Raw genomic sequence first — 23,305 nt, forward strand, 5'->3', positions numbered from 1 at the left:
GTTTTTGGTTTTAATGGATTTTTCGATATTTTGTGAGAATAAAGTCTATGTTTTGATGTTTAGTTTCCAATAATCATGAAGCATGAAAACGTTTTAGGTTTCTAGAAGACATAAATTGCGATTTTGATATGTATTTATTTAAGTTCATTGATTTTGTGCTTCAACCCCACCGTTTATGTGTTTTGTGTTCTTTGGTTGCAAACTTAGAATATTGAGCATGTAATTGAATCCAGATTAAGATTGTTAGCGTTCTAGGTCTTAATTGCTAAGTGGAAAACCTATAATTCATTAGGTAAATCAATGAAGAGTCTTGCATGCTTGAATGGCGTTCCAACTTGTGTTCTTGGCTTAAATCAATCAAACTTTCATTAATCTTTATGCGTTAAATATGTTTTGTTAGTGAGTAGAGTTCTATGACTAGCATTGCATGTTTAATAGGGTTAACTATGGTGCGTTCATCTAGTTAATTTAATTAAGGAAAGTAAAAAGAACTTTGTATGTGTTCATCTTTGTTCTTGATTGATTTCTTCATTCACATGTTTTGATCCGTGATTTATGATTAGAAAACTCGTTTAAGTGTTAATGATTGTTAACTTCATCATACATATTTTGATCCCCCTTATCTATTTTAATTCATGGTTTGATTATCATTGTAAATTGGTTAATTTAGTTTAGAAATAAAAACAAATTCGAAATCCCTTTCTTTTGTAATTTTCGTAAATAATGTATATTTGTAATTAATATTTCTTTTCTTTGACGTGTAAATGACAGGAGCACACTTAATCCCCGGTTAGAACGATACCCTACTTACTCATACTACAATTCGATGCAGGGTTTTAAATTGGCACTCACTTTGAGCGTATCAATTTTTGGCGCCGTTGCCGGGGATTGAAAAGTCTTTTTGCATTTGTTGCGTCATTTTTGTATATAAATTTGTAAAAATTAAAAATTAGTTTTGTGTTTTTCGTTTATGATGATGTTTGGTAGGGATAAGAGTTTTTTTATAAGTTTGAAATGAATTTTGGAAATAGGTGAAGTCTCTTTTGTTAATATTGGCCTAAACCCTTTAAGGGCACCTAGTTCAGGTCCCTTAAGGTTGAGGGCGGCCTTTATTAACACTTGTTGAACTGTCTTCACACTTATGACTCTTTTTATCTAAGTAAGTATAGCCTATGTGGAATGGTGTCTAGAAAGGGGACAACGTCCATAACGGGTTCTGAATTCAGAAGTGCATACAATTGAGCCTAAACCACTATGTGGGAGTAGCTCAAGCCAAAATGAGTTCTACCTCTTGTGTTCGTCCTCCCCCACCTGGCCATTTCAGTAAGGTTGCCCAAAGGATTTGAAAGGAAGTTTGTGTCTAGGCGACTATACTTGGGCCGCACGTTCCAATCTTGATTTTGGATTTATAATCGAATTTTTATTCTTGTTAAATATTTGAAGGGACGAAAAATACACATGTAAATTGTAAAATTTTATACCTAACAAAATATACCTGTAAATTCGTGTGATATATACATAGATAGAAATATACTTGTATTTTTCATTACTTATACATATACAAAATTTTACGTGTAAAATATACATTTTACGTCCTATACATACTTTTCTACACTAACTTGTATTTTGTGACGAAATCTTACTCTATACTTGTTTAATTATTTTTACTTGTTTATAATAATTACTAACTTTTTAATTTTCATTTTGTCTGGCTGAAAGACATTAAAATCAAGCGCTGCATGGGAGGCAACCCATTTCAGAAAAGAAGTTGTGGAGGAGATCATCAACGCAGATTTGCTTTCTTGAACTCTCTCTACTTGGATTTTCGTTATTTTTGTTTTTGGTTTTTAGTTTTTATTTTTGGTCTGCGTTAACTATTCCCTATATGCTTATATTGTGCTTTGCATGCTATGAATTGTTTTACATTGAGGACAATTTATGATTTAAGTGTGGGGGAAGGGTTTAACGTTATTCTTTGTTTTTAGGTTGTTAGTTTTGTGGTTAAAAATAAAAAAAAATAAAAATTAAAAAAATTAAAAAAATTAAAATTTTAAAAAAAATTCGTCACTTTTTAATTAAATAAAATCGTCACTAATTAAAAAAATATATATATATATTTGTTTTGTTTTTTGTTTTGTTTTGTTTTGGTTTTTGAGTCTTATGTTGCCCTTTCAACTGTCTAGGATGATTTTATATCTCTGAAATTAAGAATAAAAGATGATCATGAGATTGAGATAATGTATGATGATATTCTTTGGTTAATTATGATTTATGAAAAGCATATGAATGTGTAGTAGATATGGTGCAATGTTAACTTTCGTACAGAATATGAACATGTTGATGATGAGTTTTAATTCATAAATAACCCTTGTGAGAATTTGAGCCATGTGCCCTTTCTTTGATGAGTGATAAATAAAAAATATATTCTTGAATTTCTTGGCGATGCTTAGTTGATCTCATTATTCTTTCATTTGATTGGTTATATGCCATAGCTCTTTAATGGACTAGAGAATGCTAGAATTCACTTTTATACTTGTTGAAACTTTTGTCAATATATATCCCTGATTTCGGAAAGGATAAAGGCACTTTAGGATTTATCACCATTGCTAAATAAGCATGTACGTGTCCCTATTTTTGTGTACACATGTGTGCACTATCCCCTAGTTTAACCCCTTTGAGCCTACATTAAGCTTTTTCTTTCATCACCCTAAAAATCCTTAACCCTTAACCTTAGTATAGTTACATCCTTACCCTTTGTTCTAAAGACTTAGTGGAGCTAATTTTGAGACTTTGCAAAGGAAGAAGACGTCAAAGATGATTTTGAAGACATGAAAAAGCTCAAGTGTGGGGATAGACTTGTCCATGAGAAAATATATGTATGTATATGCCGTGAAAAAAAAAAAATTGTTGAAAAGAAATATATGTGTACGGCTAAAAAAAAAGGGAAAAAAAAATGTTTATGTTTTATGGATTTTAGTTCCCTATACTTTGTGGATTTGGAGTTTGCTTTGAAGGGAAGGCCCAATCAAGAAAAATATGGTCTTTGTCCAATTCACAATGAAGCCCAAAGAAGGACTTGGCGTCACAAGTTTTGATGGAATTCGAAGAATATGTCTCTCTACATCAACAAGTGCTCTACTTTGTTTTTAGAATACTTTTGTGATTTCCTTATCCCTTCGTTTCTATTAACCTTAAACCTTGGCCCCATTACAACCCTTTTATAAGACCTTTTTTATCCTTAAGATGGGATAGCCTTTGATCTGTGGAGATGAGTTTATAACTGTTGAACTTATGGCTTGGGTTCATTCGTGCATGTGATTGATATCCTTCATGAGATCTTTTGAAAAAATATTGATATATGTTCTTTTCGTTTCTTATATGTGAGCTTTTTGTTGAAAAAATATATATCATCTCTCACATATACTTGAGTGAATAAGAAGCTTTTAAGCATACCCTTAAATTCTGAGAGAAAAAAGAGTGCTATATCCATTGTAAGGTTTGAATTATTACTTGTTTGATGCATGTTGAGCTCCAACCATCACCATTGTTACTCCCAAGTCTTGCATGCTTATATGTGGATTATATCTTGTAATTAATTTTCAAATATCTTGAAGATGTGATTCTTGGTTAAGTGTTATTCTTGGTGCCTTTTTTTTTTTTTTCCTTTTTTAAAAGAGGATCAAAGGGTTTCACTCCTGCCCCCATGGTGACTCGAACCCATGACTTCGTACATAGGTAGTGGGTGCTCTAACCACTGAGCTAACACCACTTCGTCTTCTTGGTGCCTTGAAAGTATGGGATTGCTGAGACAATATGTTGAACGGCGTTAGAGTCATTTGTGTTTGTGAAACGTTGAAGTCTTGTACTTTGTTTATTTTCATTGGTTTTAGGTTTTCTATACTTAGTTATTTTCGTGTGTTTCGAGTCATTGTGTTTGTGTCTGAGTTGTTTTGATTTTGCTAAGGGACTAGCAAAAAGCTAAGTGTGGGGGTGTGATCGGACGAATATTTTCTATGTTTTTAGTGCATTTCTCTCTACATTTTACTTAGTTATTCTCTTAACACTATCATTTCTAACTTACTTTGTTGTATTTAGGTACATTTGAGCTCCAAACGCAAGAAATGAGCTAAGAAGAGCTGGAAATGAAAGAAATGAAGGCAAGGAGAAAATGAGGCGCAGAAATGGGAAAGAAATGGAGAAATGAAGCTTTCCTAATTCTACCAGGAAAAGGAATCCCAGTTGAAGTAGGAATCCTAAGTCAACTAGGAGTGAGCTCGGAAAAATGGTGTTCAGAAATGAGAAATGACAGAGTCCCAGTTGGACTAGGAAACCTGATGACACTAGGAGTCCTGGTGGTGCTAAAAGATGCTGTGGCTTCAAGATGACTCAAGATAGTTCAAGAAAGTTCTAGATAGCACAAGGAATTTCGACAATTGAAGAATGGGCTTTGAAATTGTCCAATTGAGAAGCTTGGCCCAAAGATTGAAGCATGTGACTTGCACATGAGTTTCTAGACCCTTCTTGTCGTCTTGAAAGAATCCTAAAACAATTCTAGTTGGTTTTGCCGTGAAAAATAAAGAATATTCAAGAAGATTTCGGAAATCCCAAAAAGGGAGAGTTTTTAGGAATCTGTTTGTGCAGATCAGTCAACTTCGACAGAGCACCGAGAACAGCTCAAAACTCAGAAAATTGCGGTCTATATATGGTTGGAAAGCTACGGATGTCTAGTTTTGCAGATCATTTTACGGTTTGTCAATATCAATTTTGTAGAAGACGTTATGGCCGATTTAGTGCACGGAGGTCAGTCTTCCCGGAAATCGGTTTTTTGCAAATAAAGAGAGTTTCGGATGTGAATATCTTTTGGGACGAGTTTGGGAAGGTTTCTACTCCATATTTGATCTGATTTTGAGGATATATTGCAGCCATGAAGATGTGGACCAATGAGAAAATTCGAAAGGAAGTCTACATCAACACAAAGAAGGAAGGAGAATCAGAATTGAAGACGGAGAGCTAGGGTTTGACGTCTAAAGCATCCTCTATATATACACACCTATTTTGGACGTCTCAAGCATCTTCCTTCACTCCATTCAGCCATCTCTCTCCCTCCATACACGTTCATCCCTTCCACAACTCAAAAATCTCTCAAACCCTGAATCAAATCGCAAATCCTCCCCTTTACTCTCCAAATTTCGGATCCTCTCCATTGTTCAAGCATTGAAGCCGTGAAGCAAAGCTCCATCATCTCCAACACATCCTTGCCGTAGTCCTCATCAACATCAACCACCTTTGAAGACCTTCTTGCGTTCTTGAATTTCTTCAAAAGTGTAACCATGTCCTTCTATCTTTTGTTTTCGGTTTTATTGTTTTGTAACTTAAAAATCAGATTCTATAGCGTTCTATGTTTTTGGTTTTAATGGATGTTTCGATATTTTGTGAGAATAAAGTCTATGTTTTGATGTTTAGTTTCCAATAATCATGAAGCATGAAAACGTTTTAGGTTTCTAGAAGACATAAATTGCGATTTTGATATGTGTTGATTTAAGTTCATTGATTTTGTGCTTCAACCCCACCGTTTATGTGTTTTGTGTTCTTTGGTTGCAAACTTAGAATATTGAGCATGTAATTGAATCCAGATTAAGATTGCTAGCGTTCTAGGTCTTAATTGCTAAGTGGAAAACCTATAATTCATTAGGTAAATCAATGAAGAGTCTTGCATGCTTGTTTGGCGTTCCAACTTGTGTTCTTGGCTTAAATCAATCAAACTTTCATTAATATTTATGCGTTAAATATGTTTTGTTAGTGAGTAGCGTTCTATGACTAGCATTGCATGTTTAATAGGGTTAACTATGGTGCGTTCATCTAGTTAATTTAATTAAGGAAAGTAAAAAGAACTTTGTATGCGTTCAGCTTTGTTCTTGATTGATTTCTTCATTCACATGTTTTGATCCGTGATTTATGATTAGAAAACTCGTTTAAGTGTTAATGATTGTTAACTTCATCATACATATTTCGATCCCCCTTATCTATTTTAATTCATGGTTTGCTTATCATTGTAAATTGGTTAATTTAGTTTAGAAATAAAAACAAATTCGAAATCCCTTTCTTTTGTAATTTTCGTAAATAATGTATATTTGTAATTAATATTTCTTTTCTTTGACGTGTAAATGACAGGAGCACCCTTAATCCCCGGTTAGAACGATACCCTACTTACTCATACTACAATTCGATGTAGGGTTTTAAATTGGCACTCACTTTGAGCGTAGCACTACCCAACAATTCCGAATACTATTCCGACAATCAAGGGCAATAATACTCAAAATTGGGTGATTGGAGGACCACAATCTAAGAAATCCAAATGGAAATAGAGATATGCAATGGGCAAATTCCACCATACTCATGCCATAATCTAAATTGAAATATAAATTCCCCAATTTAATATTCCAATTCCAACACACCAAACATAGATTAAGGAGGGAAAAACCTAAACCATACATCTAGAGTGAAAAAATTAAAGCAAGAGTACACAAATCATATGAATAAACATCAATTTTATTAATTCCTCAACAAAACCATACAAAACTAAAGTTGGGTTTCAAAACCCTAAAACCATGAGAGGTCACACACAAGTATATATCAATACACATCAAACGACACCATAAGCAAGAAATAAGAGAAAGAAAGAAGAGGGAAAGAGAGGAGAAATCCATGAAAATTAAGGCAAAGCTTGTCACTAGCTATTGCCATAACTTCATGGCTTCTCTTGCTACCCCTTATGAAGCCATGGTGTAGAGATGGTGGCCTAGATACCGGAAATGTGTGTGTCTTCTCCTTGTGCAAGCTTACATGTGAAGAATGGGGGATGAAGAAGAGAAGAAGAGGTGAGAAGGGAGAGAAGTCCCCAAATTCGGCCAAAAGGCCTAGGGTGTAGAAAAATGGGTCTTAAGCTTGTGAAATGTGTGTGCAAAGGTGCTTAAATACCTCCTTGGGTTCAAGGGTCAAGATTGGAATTGTACCCTAGATCCAAGGGCTCAAAAATAAGTAGAAAATGAGAAAAATGAAAAGACTAAAACAACCTAATAAAAATGTAGAGAATTAGAAGATTAGAAAACATTTTGAAAAATATAAAGAAAACTGGAGGGTAAAAGTGTAAGTGAGTGTGTGCCTAATGTGAACACAAATAAATATCTCATCCAGATGTGTGATGTGTGTGAGGTGTAATCCACTATTATTATTGTCATTACATCTATTTTGAATTTGAAATTTGAATACAAAGATGTAATACAAATGGGCTTGGGTCTTCACTTGATGAGCTTCTTTGGTCTTGGGCCTTGAACTTCTTGCTATCAGGCCAAGTTGACTTGGTTGACCCGATGGTCAACTAGTTGACTTTTCGTCCTTTAGTTGGAGTTGACTTTTTGCTCGAATTCGCTACTTCTTTCGTCTTTTTCCTCTCTTGACCATAATTTCCTACAAATGAAGAAAACAAAGTAATACTACGAAATAATGCTTGAGTATTCGCTAATTTCAAGGTAATTAGGGCTAGAAACACACGTAAATTGTGTGTGAATCAGTACCTTAAGGCTTTGTATTGATTACCGGAAACTAAATAGGGTTACTGTAAGGAATAAATATCTCTTACCCCGTATTGATGATTTGTTCTATCAGTTGAGGGGCGCAAAGGTATTTTCAAAGATTGATTTGAGATCAGGATATCATCAGTTACGGATTAAGGAGGAGGATGTAGCCAAAACTGCTTTCCGATCACGTTACGGTCACTATGAGTTCCTTGTCATGCCTTTTGGATTGACAAATGCACCTGCTGCCTTCATGGATCTTATGAACAGGGTGTTTCGCCCGTACCTTGACCGCTTTGTGATCGTGTTCATTGATGACATTTTGGTTTACTCTAAGAGTGATAAACTACACGTTGAGCACTTGAACATAGTATTGGAGACCTTAAGGATGCACCAGCTGTATGCTAAATTTAGTAAGTGTGAGTTTTGGCTCAACCACGTGACATTCTTGGGTCATGTTTATTCAGCTGCAGGTGTTAGTGTGGATCCCCAAAAGGTAGAAGCGGTGTTTAACTGGGAAAGACCTACCAACGTGACGGAAATTCGTAGTTTCTTGGGTCTTGCTGGTTATTATCGTCGTTTTGTACAAGATTTTTCAAGAATCACCGCTCCTCTTACCAGGTTAACTAGAAAAGGCATTGGGTTCATTTGGTCTGAAGAGTGTGAGCGGAGCTTTTAGGAACTTAAGAGTCGTTTGACTAGTGCTCCAATTTTAGCCTTGCCTGATGACAGTGGGGGAGTATGTAATTTACAGTGATGCCTCTAGGAAAGGTTTGGGTTGTGTCTTAATGCAGCATGGTAACGTCATTGCTTATGCTTCTAGACAGTTAAAGCCGCATGAGTTGAATTACCCGACCCATGACCTAGAGCTAGCAGCCATTGTGTTTGCTCTTAAGTTGTGGTGGCATTATTTGTATGGAGCCAAATGCTAGATCTTTACAGACCATAAAAGCCTCAAGTATGTGTTTACGCAGCCAGACTTAAATTTGAGACAACGGAGATGGATGGAATTGATTAAGGACTATGATTGTACAATTGAGTATCATCCAGGTAAAGCGAATGTGGTGGCAAATGCACTCAGTAGGAAGCCCTCTGTGACATTGTCGTATTTAAGGACTGTTCGAGTACTACTTTTGTCTGAGTTGAGGACTACAGGGGTTGAACTGTCGATTGATGAGGTTGGTACCCTGGTAGCTAGTTTTCATGTGAGACCAGTACTGATTGATAAAGTGCGTGAGGCACAATCTCATGACCCAACAATCAAGAGGATTAAAGAAGGTATTCGTAGCGGTTTGCAGCCGGGTTTCTCCATTAGAAAAGATGGGACTCTGGTGTTCGGAAAGAGACTTTGTGTTCCTAACGATGAAGCGCTTAAACAAGAAATACTTGAAGAAGCTCATAATTCTGCATATGCCCTGCACCCTGGTGGTACAAAAATGTACCGAACTCTCAAGGATTACTATTGGTGGCCAAACATGAAAAGAGAAATTGTAGCCTTCGTGAGTATATGCTTGGTGTGCCAACAAGTGAAAGCAGAAAGGCAGAAACCATCGAGTTTGTTGCAACCTTTATCAATTCCAAAATGGAAATGGGAGCATCTCACCATGGACTTTACTTATAAGTTACCTCGTACTCAAGATGGTAATGATGGTATTTGGGTGATTGTGGATTGACTCACCAAATCCGCTCATTTCTTGGCGGTTAAGGAAACATTTGGTGTAGATAATATAGCAAGACTATATGTGGACGAGATTGTGAGGCTTCATGGTGTACCCGAGTCCATCTTTTTTGATCGTCACGCCCGCTTCACATCAAAATTTTGGAGAAAAGTCCACAAATTTATGAAAACTGAACTACAAGTTAGCACCGCGTTCCACCCTCAAACTGATGGGCAATCTGAGAGAACTATACAGACTCTGGAAGACATGTTGAAGGCTTGTGTTCTACAATTTAAGGGAAGTTGGGATAAGCTCCTAGCTTTGATGGAGTTTGCCTATAACAACAATTATCATTCGAGTATTGGTCTGGCTCCCTATGAAGCTTTATATGGGAAACAGTGTAGGACACCCTTATGTTGGGATGAAGTACGAGAAAGACAACTTGTTGGCCCTGAAATTATTGAAATCACAACTGATAAAATTAAGGTGATCAGGGAGAGACTCAAGACGGCTCAAAGTAGACAAAAGAGCTACGCTGACAATCGCAGGAAGCATCTTGAATTTCAGGTTGGTGATTGGGTATTCCTGAAGTTATCTCCATGGAAGGGTGTGGTAAGGTTTGGTAAACATGGGAAACTTAGTCCAAGGTACATTGGTCCTTATGAAATTGTGGAACGAGTTGGTCTTGTAGCCTATCGCTTGGCATTACTTCCACAGTTATCTAGGATACATGATGTCTTCCACGTATCCATGCTTCGCAAGTACATAGCCGATCCTTCACATGTGTTACCTGCTCAACCCATTACACTTAGAGAAGATCTAACTTAAGAGGAAGAACCAGTTCAGATTTTTGACCGTCGTGAACAGGTACTCTAAAATAAGGTTATACCTTTGGTTAAGGTATTATGGAGGAATCATCTGATTGAAGAAGCCACTTAGGAGCCAGAGGATCAAATGAGGCAGCAGTACCGACATCTTTTTCCTTGACAGGTACAAATTTCGAGGACGAAATTTTATAAGGTGGGGAGATTGTAATACCCCGTACTCCAAAATTTTAACTTACTTTTTAGTTACCATTTTTAAAGGGCATTATTAGTTTACGAGTTACGTTTTATCATTAATGGATGAAGAGTTGACTTTTTCTTTTGTCCGTTAAGTTAAAAAATTTCTTGTGGATGTCGTAGCACACGAAAAATCGAGTTCGTAGACACGTAGTTTGCTTAAATTGGAGTTACGACGGGGAAGTTATGACCAAATTTAGAAGTTACTATTCATAGCATGGTTATTTTTAAGTGAGTTTCTATTTGTGGAAAGGAGAAAAAAAAAACGAAGAGAGTGTTGAGACTAATTTCTACTACATTTTTAGAGCATTTCTCTCTACATTTTGCTTAGTTATTTCCTTAACAATGTCATTTCTAACTTGTTTTATGTTTTTAGGTAGTTTTGAGTCTGGAAATGGAAGGCAATGAGTTATTTGCGCAGAAATGAGAAGAAATAATGGAGAAATAAAGTTTTCCCAGTTCTACCAGGAAAAGGAATCCCAGTTGAAGTAGGAATCCTAAGTCAACTAGGAGTGAGCTCGGAAAAATGATGTTCGGAAATGAAGAAATGACAGAGTCCCAGTTGGACTAGGAAACCTGATGACACTAGGAGTCTTGATGCTGCTAGGAGACCTGGTGAGACTAGGAGATGCTGTGTCTTGAAGATGACTCAAGATAGTTCAAGAATCACTACTACAAATATTAGCTATAACGACACCCTACGAGGACACATATTTGTTGGTGTGTCCTAAAAGCCTTAAGAGGACGCGCCAAGAAAAACAGGGCAACTTAAGCCATTTTTTGGCCAAAATTTAAACTTTCCCACACACGAAGCCCGCTTTTTTTTTGGCCAAATTGAGAGTTTCTTTTGAAAATTAAATTGAGAAGTTTAACCACGCACACACGCACACACTCACTCACTCTCTTTCATCTGCCATCTCTTCCTCGTCGAACGGACCAAATTGGAGCTCAGATTGTTTAGCTCTGACCAAAACAAATTCTCACCACGGATGGGTAATTCTCTATCTGTCTATTTTCTTCCTCTTAAGCAGAAAATTTGGAAAATTTATCGGAGCGAGTCTGACAGAGTCTCCTTTCTCTCTCTCTCTCTTTGATTTTAACACCGCCGATCTCTCTTTGGTAGGTTTTCCAGTCCCTCCCTTCACTTCAATTGATTCAAAGTTTTGTTGCATGTCGGTGTGAATTCGATTTAGAGATTTGATGGAGGAAAATTGAAAAAATTGGGGGCGATGGAGAAGGAGTTGTTGAAGGTGTTTGAGGAGGTGTCGAAAGCGGCTGATGCTACGAAATTGTGTGACGGAGGCGCCGAGTAAACTCGATGCCTTGACCTTGGATTGGTTTAAGAATTTTCCCGTCTCTTATCAGCTCCTCGTCTTAACCTAAGTAATTTTTTTTTTCTTTTTATTCAATTTTTTCTTTTTTAATTTTTTCTCTTCATCGTTATCTGATTTCTTATAGGTATGATATCGCTTCTGCTGCTGGCTGGGATTCTAGGGGCTGCTTCGAAGTTGGATTTCATATCAGTTACTGTATGTGGTGACTACTTCAATGTGTTACTTTTTGGCATTATTCATTTGTATGTGCTGACTATAATTTGTCATTGGAAATCTCTAGTTGATTGCTTGTTGAGTTACGGCCTGTATTCAATTTTTTGTTTATATACAAGTATAAAATGTAGCTATACCCGCCTATTACATGGGATTTAACGAGTTGGGAAAGTTGAAGATGATATAGCTATATTGGCCAGAATTTGAATAGTATCAAATGCTGGCCATAAGGACAAAGAACTGTACTAACTAAACTGGGATTGACAATTTTTTGAAAAAGACCAAAGTGGAAAGGTTCAAGCTAAACCTTAAATGCATACTGGACAGTTTGAGCTGTTGTTTGCATTGGGTACATACCACCAAAAGTATCAATCATATCTCATTTTTCATTTCTCTGTGAGATTGGTTGTTTGACCTTCCTAGATATGGATCAATTTCCATGTGACTAAACAAAATTGATATATCTATAGCTGTTAATTAATGGAGGTTATGGTGATAATATTTTATAATCCTTTTCATCAGCTTATTGTGTTTGAACGTGTATATTTAATTTTTGCTTGCAATAGCCTGCTTCGATAATTGATTTCCGTGGTTGCAGGACTGCAATTTTTATTTTTTTTTGTTTTGTGTTTCAGGGGTTTGGTTAGGGTACTCCTGTGACTATCTTGTGAATTTTTTTGTTACAGGTAATTACTTCAGTTCCTGCATCATCTTTAAATGCAGATTGTTTTCTCTGACTTTTGCTATTTGTGATCGGTTGCACTGCTGGTAGTGAGAGTGTTTTCATATAAAGGCCTGCATCATATCATATTGCTGGTTCCCATTTGTGGCCTATTAGAAATCCTAGTAGCTTAGCAATATTCATGGTTGATAAAACTTTACTACTTGTATCATGGTTGCATCAGCTCATATATTTGGGTCAGTTATTTGGAGAATGGGAAGGTCTCAGACATCAATATAAGACAGAATGGGATTGCTGCAGGTGTGAAAATCTATAAACCTATTGAATTGAATTATTCCATGATTTTAGAGTACTTAGGTTTGATTCATGCAGAATTATACTTAAAACACAAAATATACATGTGTGTGTATTAAATGATAGTATGTCACATGAAAACTGTTATTTGTACAATCTACTAATCATATTTTAGGATTGTCAGTAAGCTGAGTGGCTTTTCTTGTATTTGGAGGTTATTATGTGAATGCAAAGAATACACCAATTATCTTTCGTTGGATTCCTCATGCAACTCTAATTAGATGGTAAGTTCAGAGATTATCAAGAAGTAAAAGTTCATTCCAATCAAGAAGTAAAAGTTACATGTTTTCTTTTCCACTTCATGATTGTATATTTCCTTTCATACTTTCAGGGCTCTGCATCAACGAGTTTCGCGGTCTTCAATTTGAGCATCAACATTCTTTTAATATTAAAGATGGAGAACAGGTACGGGAAGAACTCATGCTTACACTTTCAAATCTCTTGATTAAAAGATGTATCACAAACTCACCATGAAACATAGGCATAATCCTTATGACTGGCCCATTATGCACTCGCGTATAGATCATTGTGTCTCATGAGTCTTGACTTTCTATATCTGTTACATTCATTTCTTTTGCTTATTTTGCAGGCACTTGAACGCATCTCCTTTGGAGGAAATCATATTAGGGAAACCGTGGTAGCTCAAAGTAGAATACTGTTGTTTTGGTATTGCACCACTTACTGATTCATATATATATATATATGGAGGTATAGTTTTCTTTCAAAATTAAATAAACTCCACGTCTTGAATGTTTCCATTATGTTGAATTATTTCGACAAAGTTTGGAGGTCAGCTTATGTTAAAGCTCTACTTGGCCGGACATGATTATAGTTTTCACTTTCAAGGGCTTGTATGTTTATAACCTCAATGGTTATAACTTGAATTTATTGTTATGGCTTTGCTAAAATCTTGATGACTAACTAGTTACAGCTGAAAAGGATAGGTGCTATGACTGCCTATGAATGCTAGATTGAACTATATGCCCCTATGTACTGCTATGACTATTAATACTATGACTAAACTAGTAGAAGACAATTTTCTATGATTTTGAACTAGTTGTTGCCAATTCTTTTTAGTTTTAGTACTTGTAGTCTTTCAATTTCAGGTCATATTCTTTAATGAGCTTATTTACTTGATGTTATGTACTGTTATTGTTTCCTTAGTGGTTAGAACACTAGTTTACTATGTTCTTAGTTTCTTACTAAGCTTTTCATGATGTAGTGCCATGGAGATGTTTATCGAGTAGAGTGGGCAGAGCAGATTGATGGATTTTGGCGCAGATGAACTAAAATAGTTAGCATATGTATATGCAGATTTCTTACTTTGTGTAGCAGCAACTTTGGATTAAATTGGTCAAAACAGTAGAGTAGGACATTTTGGATCTTTATTCTCCTTTAATAAGATGGACTTATGGCGTTTGTAGATTACTTGTGTTGGATGTTTTCTATGTTGTATTGGATGTATTTGATATAAGGACTTGTTGATATGTCATATGTATGCAGATTTGATGGGAATGTACAGAAAATAAGACACAAAATGCATTCCTATATGTGTCCTAGTACAGAAAAGAGGACACATGGGAATGTACTTTTTTGTGTCCTCTTATTGATTTAAGGACTTCATTCTCAAATCATTGAGGACACAATTTGTGTCCTAGAATAGAAAAGAGGACATGTGAGAGTTTATTTTCTGTGTCCTCTTATGGATTTAAGGACTCCATTTTCAGAGCTTTTAGGACACATTTTGTGTGTCCTTGTATAGAAATGAGGACACATATTAGAGAATATGAGGATGCAATTTAGGTGTCCTCTTATGGATATAAGGACACGGGGACTAAAGCTTTTAGGACACACAAACTGTGTCCTCATATAGATAAGAGGACACATTTCCAGTGTCCTTGTTTGGGACTTATAATGACTCCCAGATAGAGGACTCTTTTTTAAAGAGTCCTTGTATGTATTTAAGGACACAGTTTCAATGTCCTTAAATCATGTTTTTGTAGTAGTGAATGTTCTAGATTATTGGAAGAATTTCGGCAATATTGAAGAATAATTTCGAAGTTTGAAGCATGTGACTTGCACATGAGTCTCTAGATCCTTCTTGACGTCTTGGAGGAGTCCATGTCCCATTCTAATTGCTTTTTGCCGTGAGAATTACAAGGAAAATACTAGAAGATTTCGGCAAGATTATTTTGGGATTAATTTTGGATTTTCTATGGAATTTTGAAGAGAAAATAAAGGAATAAGTATTGAATTATGACTCTACATACAAGCAGGCCGAAATTAGGTCTACATACATGGAGGAATTCGGCAAACAAGGAGGTGACTTGTTCTCTACTTCTCATGGAATATTTTCATTGGTTGAATGATGCCACAAGTAGATTTCGACCTAGATTCTCTAGCCCTTGCCGTTCACTATATAAAGGAGGTTTGTGAAGCTCTTCTACACACCACAAAATTCAGAATCAAAAGTCACAAACACTTCCCTTTCTCTTCCATAGTTTCGGCAATTTCAAGAAGTTCCAAGTTCAAGGTCGTGAAGCATCCTCCGCTCCATTCAAGCATCCTTTCCGTGATCCTCATCCGTTCCACCACCTTTTGAAGCTTCTTGCATCCTTGAAGATCAAAAAGTGTAACCATGAACTCCATAATTTGTTTTCGGTTTTTGGATTGTAAACAATTTCGGTTTCTTATGAATTTGCGATTTTGTTTTCTTTCTTGGTTCTTTAATTTGCGATTTCTATGGTGGATGAAAAATTGATTTTAGATATGTGATTTTCGAATACTATGAAGCATGTTTTAGGTTTTAGGTTTTTGAATTGATAAATTGCGATTTCATATATGTTCTTGCATGATTGTTAATTTCGAGCTTCAATCCCATCTTTTATATGTTAATTGATCTTTGGATGCATACTTAGGTTGATGAACATGTAATTGAATCCATATTAAGGTGCTAGCGTTCTAGGCTTTAATAAATTAAGTGGAAAACCTAAAATTACTTAGGTAAATTAACAATGAGTCTTGCATGCTTGATTAGCGTTCTAACTTGTGTTCTTGACTTGAATTGATCAAACTTCTATGATTCTTAATGCGTTAAAAGTGTTTTTGTTAGTGATTAGCTACCGCTAGTAATTGCATGATTAATATGGTTAACTATGGTGCGTTCATCTAGTTAATTTAATTAAAGAAAGTAAAAAGAACTTTGTATGCGAACATCTTTGTTCTTGATTGATTCTATGCCTTGACATATTTTGATTCGTGATTTGATGTTTGAAACCTTGCCAACATGTTAGTAGTAGTTAATTCTATCTAATTTCATTCCATTCATAAATTCTACTTGATTCTGTGTTTTGATGTGGCACACGTGTATATAATTACTTAGTTGTTAGATTAAATAAAAATCTTAAATCCCCTTCTTGTATTTTTCATAAATAATATATATATATTCTTTAATTTGTTTTACTAACGTTTTATTTTTCAGGAATTAATTAGGCCCTAATCCCCGATTGAGAACGATCCCTACTTATTCTTACTACATTGATAGGGTTTTAAATTGAGTACTAATTTTGTGCAGGTCAGAGAGGGAAAGAGAAATCGGGAAACCCGATCCCAAATTACCCCATTTTCACCGTCCAGACCCATGCTCCTTCCGGCGAATTTGTCGCTGCCCGGCCACCCCAGGACGCGTTGCTTACCATGAAATGATCCTCTCTTCCTTCTCTCCTTATCCATGTAAGTTTTTCACCATGGGTAGCGTTAATTTTGGAGATTCGAAGAGGAATTCCCAGAAATGGGAAATCAGAGATTTGCTTCGATCTCCGGTTTCCGGTGGCTTCCGGCCGGATTTCTTGTGGGTTTTTGTTGCTGGGGTGATGCTAATCATCATCACTAACTTTTTGTAGCTTGTTTTGATCGATAGAGGAAGAATCGAAGGTGAATGGGATCGTGAACAGTGGCTAGCCGGTTCTTCATTTTTGGGTTGATTTTTCCGGCCAAACCGAGTAGAATTGTTGGTTTTTGCGGTATAGATATTGTTGGGTTTGTTGTGGTGATGCTTTTGGTGTAATTTGAGTCGCCAGATATGGGAGTTGGTGCAGTGGTGCGTGAAGCCAACGCGCCGCTGGTGGTGGTGGTGGTGTAGAGGCTCAGTCAGCCCCTCAAAATGCCTTATTTTAATTTTCGAGTTATAACTAAGGTATGAGAATGCTTGGTTATAGAGATATCACGAGAATTAGATGTTGGATATGGTTTTACGAATATTAAGATTTGAATTTCTTGGTTAAATACTCGTTGTTATGATTTTGTGTTGAATTGTATTTGTTGGGAAGTCAGAGAAGTGAATGTGGATCAAGAAAATCAAGTGAGAATTTAGAATTTTGGAAGGGAATTTATTTTATAATTTAGTGGTTATAATTATGGTTGACAAATCGAAATTAAATTGGTTGAGATGTTGAAAGAGTACTTGTGAAGGTTAAAGATAATTCGAGGACGCTGAAATCGTTAAGAATTTTGAATTCGAGATTTGTAAATCCTAAATTGAAGAGTCGATTTTTCTTTAGAGGAATTGATGAGTAACGAGTTATTAAATTTTCGAGGGAATGAATTTTTGAGTTTTAATTATTCCCTTATTACAGTTATTTATCTGCTACCAATTATACAGGACGTACTGAGCCCTCGAGCGAGGAGGACACTGGCAAGCAGCAGGATTAGCGGCGAGGCTCACCTATGAGTGGACCTTTGTTTTAAATAATATGATGCATGCAGTTGGATTTTCATGCTTGGAATTAAATATTAAATTGAAAATAATTAATTGTTTTAAATGTGATTTCTGTTGAAAGAAAAGAGTTTTAAAAGAAACGTGTTGACAAGGAGGCTACTTTTCATCGCATGCGTACCTTACCTAGTCGGCAGTCCCCTCCAGACTATATTCTGATCGGCAGTCCCCTCTGGTCCGTCATCTGGTCGGCAGTCCCCTCTAGATGGCCTGAGTTAGTTAGTCGGCAGTCCCCTCTAACAACCTGTGGTTAGTCGATCGGCAGTCTCCTCTAACCACCGCCTCTTAATTTCCGGTCTGTAGCACCGTCTGATGCGTAATCTGGGCGGCAGTTCCCCCCAGATGGCATGAGATGACTAGACAGCAACTCTCTCTAGTCATCGAACGTCTTCATGGAAAGATTGATTTCAAAAGGAACGCGTTTGGAAATGTTTTACAAACCTCACTGCATGCCGGATTTAAATGACTAGAAATGGGAAAGCATCCATTCAGTTAGTTTCGTAAACTACTTTATTTTCGTCCACTCACTCTAACGTTTTTAAATGCTTTCCCCTGGGCCCTTTGGTTTTCTAAATGCCTAGATTTCAGATTTGCTGTGGTCGCGTCCAGGAACTTGAGGCTTAGGATTCAACACTTCCGTTTTGATCGTAGGTTATCACTTAACCTACCTTTGTATGATATCAGCTTAATTATGTAGAATTGCTCTGATAATCAGTTCAATTTGGGGAATTGTTAGTACTTGAGAACTTGAATGCTTTGACTGTTTTAAGGTGGAGTTATTTTCATAATGTAATTTATACCTGGAATGTAAATATTTGGAATGTATTTGTGGTTGTGAGTTTAGTTTTGTTCATGTCCAGGTTTTTTGTAAACTTTGGGTTGGTCCATTTTAGGGGAGGTTCTGCCGATTTTTCGGTAAAATTTACCTAATTAAGGTGGATCCCACAGACTCGTATTTGGGTTTCGGGGTGAAACTAGGGTCGGGTTCTGTCAATCACTCTCTGTTTCTTTCTTGCTTTGACCTCTATTTTTATTTACTTTTCTTATACATAAATGCTCACAGGTTTAATGCTCATCTTTTGCATACTTTGTAGAAAGTTTTCCTTAAGACGAGAAGAGGATTTGTTCGCATAGCCATGGAGAATGGCTATCCCCTGGTTTCAGTTTTCTGCTTTGGTCAGGTATCACCTTCTTATTATCTGATTTTTCATGGTATACCTAGAGAGTTATTGGTTTCAATTCTTGCTGCAATTGTATTATAGCTGTTTTGCATTTCTGCCTTTTTCTTTATTGGTCTAACATGTGTGGATGTCAATAGCTACACAACTATTAAGAGCAGTTTGTTGCAATTTCTGCTTGGCCACTTGTGTTCATTAAAGGGGTGCCATAATTAATGTTTATTAGTTCTTCAGTGGTTGAGTTATACTTTCCTTGTATATCTGGCATGTGTTTCACCTCTCAACAAGATGATGTTCTCCTTTTAATCTTATGATCTATGCTGCAGTCAAATGTTTATAAGTGGTGGAAGCTAAGTGGGGAGTTATTCCTGAAGTTTGCCAGAGCTATCAGGTTTGCTTTGTCATTTAAGCTACTTAGTCTCATTGGTGGATTATTATTTGTTTCTTTGTCTCGTTAATTAAATATTTGTATAATATTCAAATATACATCTCTGTCTTAGCTTATACAATCATCAGTCTGACTTATCTATGCTTGTGGACAAGGAATTATTATGACTTGTATTGGTAATTCAGTATCTGATAAGTGATGGGAACCCTGGGTAGGATTTTGAATGGTGAAGATGTAGATATAGAGGAAAGGGTTCTTCACACTCTAATATCCAAATCCCAGAAGCACCATTCAGATTCGTTCTACTCAACACCACAAACAAATGGGAACAATATTCCTTCTTCTGCTCCAGTATGCATGTGCTAACTTGTGAAGCTTCACAACAAGTTTGGAGGTGATGCAAATAAGAATATAGTGCACAAGATGCTTGATAAAATGGCATATGAAGGTTTTGTTGAAGCGAAAAGATATTATATCAGCTTTTGATTCATGTGTAGCTAGCTAGGAATGCTTTCTTGTTTGGTACATTATCTAGTTACTTGAATGTATGGATGTTTGAAAAATGGTAATTGAATGATATGAATTACAGTACTGCCTATGTGGTAATTACTGTCTAATATTCAGTCATACAACACAATACAAAACAATGTGTTGTATGATTGTAAAAGAGTTTAAAATTAAGGCTTTTCCTACAACAGTCATTGGCTATTAGTCAATTTGATTACAATATTCACACCACAGTTAACCAAATATAGTTGTTGTGTGAACTAACAACTAACAACAAAAGAGAATAAAATTCTGTTGTCTGAGATTCATAACACACAACAAAAATAAAATTATCTCTGTTGTCTGAATGCTCAATTACTTATCTCAGACAACAAAGAAATTATCATAACTGTTGTGTGTTACATATCTTAGACAACAAATAAAGGATTTTAGCATGCAATCTGTTTGACTCAAAACAGATAGTAGACCATAAATTTTTTGGTGAGGAACGCGCTGCACGCGCTCTAGATTTTCAAAAAAGTCTTCTCCTCTCCGTCAGGCGGCGCGTCCTCTGGGCGTTGTCGTCGGACGGGCTTCGTTGTTTGCCTGAGTTGGTTGAGGAAGTGGTTGGGGGTTCGTCTGGACCGCTGCGAATGGATGGAGGTGGTGGAGGAGATCGTAGTCCCTGTAGGGTGGAGGCTCGGTTCTGATTGCCGACTTTGGTTCTGGATTGTGCGGTTGCGAGGCCTTCTCGTGGTCGATGGTTTGGGTCTGGTGGTGGAGTCCAACATGGGCGGAATCGGAGGACTTCTGGGGGAGCTTTTCAGGATTGGATCTGTGGGTATTTCCAGATCCGATCCCGATAGGGTGGATGCCTGGATTGGAGGAGGTTGGACCGGGAAGCGCAGACGGTGGCGGCCGGCTGGAGAATGGGCGGTGGAGCAACTGTCTTGGGGCGTACGGGTTGCTGGAGCACCGATGGTGGCGACCGGTCGACAGCGGTGGTGCAACAGGGACTTTGGGCTGTTGGTTGAGGCTGCACCAGAGTTGGGCTGGGCCTGGCTTCGTGGCTATGATCTTCTTGCTGCTTGGGTTTGTGGTTGGAGTTGGGCTCTTTTTTTGGGCCTGGCTTATGCTGTTTTTTTGTTTAGAGTTTCTACTTACTTATGTTGTTTAATTTTGTTGCGCATTTTGCGAGTAATAAGTCCATGCATTAGTTGTGTAGGGCTAGTCAGGCTTTGTGCCTGTGCGTGCACTCAAAGTGCCTTGTCTGCTCTGGGTAGCCAGCGACTTCCTTGCTTCGTCAAATGGTCGCTACCGCCTAGTGGCAGGGTGAAGCTAAGTGTCGTCGGATTTATCATCTGGCGACAACATAGTAGGAAAGCTGTGCTAAAGCTGGCAATTATGCTACGTTGTAATCGTGTTACATATCGAGTTATCTTTCCGTTATGTCACTGCTATTTCAAAGCAAATGGAGCAGCCAGTAGAGCACTCTTTGCTAGTTGGTGCTTGTTAGAATACAAGTATTGTGTAGAGATTCTTGATATTATTTCGGGACATACTCTAGTTGCTTATTGTAATCAGGGGTTTAGGCTCAATGTCCCCCCCTTGTATTCAACAGTTTCATTAATCAAGGCTTGAGGGCAGCTGCACCATCCCTTCATTCAAAAAAAAAAATAATAATAAAGGATTTTAGCTGTTGTGTGTTATTCATCTCAGACAACAAGAAAGAATTATAACTGTTGTGTGTTATGAATCTCAGACAACAGCTAATATTTCTCTTTTGTTGTTTGAAGGGCCATGTCAATGCCGAGGCATCCCCGCGCATGTCAAGCCAGGCACATGCCTGCGCAGAATTGGCACAACAGAAATAATAATCTGTTGAGGAAATGAATATTGCACAACGGTGACCACAGTGAGGCTGGTCATCACACAACTCCAAACCTCCATCGTCTGATTAACTTATTGGAGTAGTGAGGGCCTGTCAGATACATCTTTAGATTTCAGTTTTTGCTCACGGAGACCTCCTTTAGGTGTGCCAATATAATGTTTTTTCACAAGAAGGTGTAGGGAGTCTTCTCAATCAATTCCTCGTCTGTAACATTCTGATTACAGGATCGCATCATAGGCCTATTACTAAGGATTTCCGAATAATACTCAAGTACTGACTTATAGTTTGTGAGGTAGAGATTTTGTCATCTCGTATGCAATTCGGAAGTTGGGAGTCTTGGATATTCCCAAAGCGCTCTTCAAGCGCAATCCATAGATTTCTTATTTTCAACCATATACTCGAGTAGTGTCCATAGTGAAGCGGAGTCAAGTTTGTTCAACTTTGTCATCCTAAAAAGGGAGACCAAGAACAAATTAGTTTTGAAGCCTAAAATGCTTCCACGAAAACAAAGTAAATTTTTGAGCGTAAATTGCTACTAAAAAATTAATTTTTCAGAGTTTTGAATTAGACCGAAACAATGATGTTTAATGGTCCATCATTTCTGTAACGCCCCAAACTGCACCTCACCAACTCGAGCACGTCACAGTGTCGCGAGACCTTGAAACATAAACCGAAGGTTCGATTTACATCCCAGAAACCCGCAAGGCATTTTATTAAATAATTTTTCGTAATCCGCACAGCGAAAATGTTTAAAATAATTTTGAGGTGAAAACTTTAAAAATCTTATTTCAAATTGTTAGTCCAAACCTTGAGTCAATAAGAAGTCAAGAAATAATCGATTTATCCAAATATTGGGTTTGACATGAATGATTAATCCACGACTTCCGAGATAACATTAAACGGTCAAGAAATGGAATTAAACTTCGGAACCTGTTTCCATTACAACCATTTACGGAAGTTGACTCCGCTCATCCGCTTCGTCAGTCGATCCCGTCACCACAGTACCTGCACCCACACTATTGTAGGGGGTGAGCTTTCGTCCTCGCTGCTCAATAGGGGCTTCACCCAGACTAGATTTGAAAACCTTTAAATAAACTTTTGTGGCGCTAAAGTAAAAACGAATGTATATGCATTTTCTTTAAGAATGACAACTTAAATGATTTTCCGAAATAAAATTCGATGCATGAACTTCAAATGAATACGGGCCCAAAACAATACCTGATGGCCGGTCCCATAGACCAACTACATGACCTTACCTCAAATCAATTCATAACCATAGCCAAAAAGTTCAAACCTTTTGAGCTTCGAATCTCTCTCCACGACCCATGCATGGACGATCCACCACCACAAGCGTATCGGCGCTAAAGAAACAAACCAAACGTGGGTGGTCCGCCGTTGTGTCGTCGCCGGAAGCGGAAGTTTCGGTCAGGTCTTCCATACGGGTCGTCGGGTCTCTCTCTCAGGTCGAGGGAGCTTGATGCTGCTGGAACGATTTTGATCGTTGAACTGTGTGGAGGGATATTTATACCCAAAACTCAATTTAATCCGAGGGCTGAGACTAAGCGGTGAGGATTTGAATGGCCCAGATCACTCCAAGTTAATTTTTTTTCGTTAAGCAATTTCCTTAATCCCAAAACTTCCAAAAAGTGTAAAAATTAGCTCTGTTATCCGGAAAATTTCACGAAAATTCTCACGAACTCGTTGTGTCTTGT

The 23,305-nt window shown here is 37.2% G+C and overlaps 1 long non-coding RNA gene across 2 annotated transcripts; it reads left to right on the top strand.

Moving 5' to 3' along the window:
- The first annotated feature begins 11,540 nt into the window (after positions 1-11,540).
- LOC133736018 (uncharacterized) lies at positions 11,541-14,299 on the top strand. Of its 2 annotated transcripts, XR_009859377.1 has the most exons (8): positions 11,541-11,676; positions 11,752-11,822; positions 12,476-12,526; positions 12,746-12,822; positions 13,031-13,100; positions 13,208-13,281; positions 13,466-13,584; positions 14,099-14,299. It is a non-coding gene; the product is annotated as an uncharacterized LOC133736018 (long non-coding RNA). The 2 variants fall into 2 exon arrangements; XR_009859376.1 differs by lacking the exon at positions 12,746-12,822.
- Positions 14,300-23,305: the final 9,006 nt, after the last annotated feature.

This window comes from Rosa rugosa, chromosome 3 (genome assembly GCF_958449725.1).
Source record: "Rosa rugosa chromosome 3, drRosRugo1.1, whole genome shotgun sequence".
Taxonomy (NCBI): Eukaryota; Viridiplantae; Streptophyta; class Magnoliopsida; order Rosales; family Rosaceae; genus Rosa; species Rosa rugosa.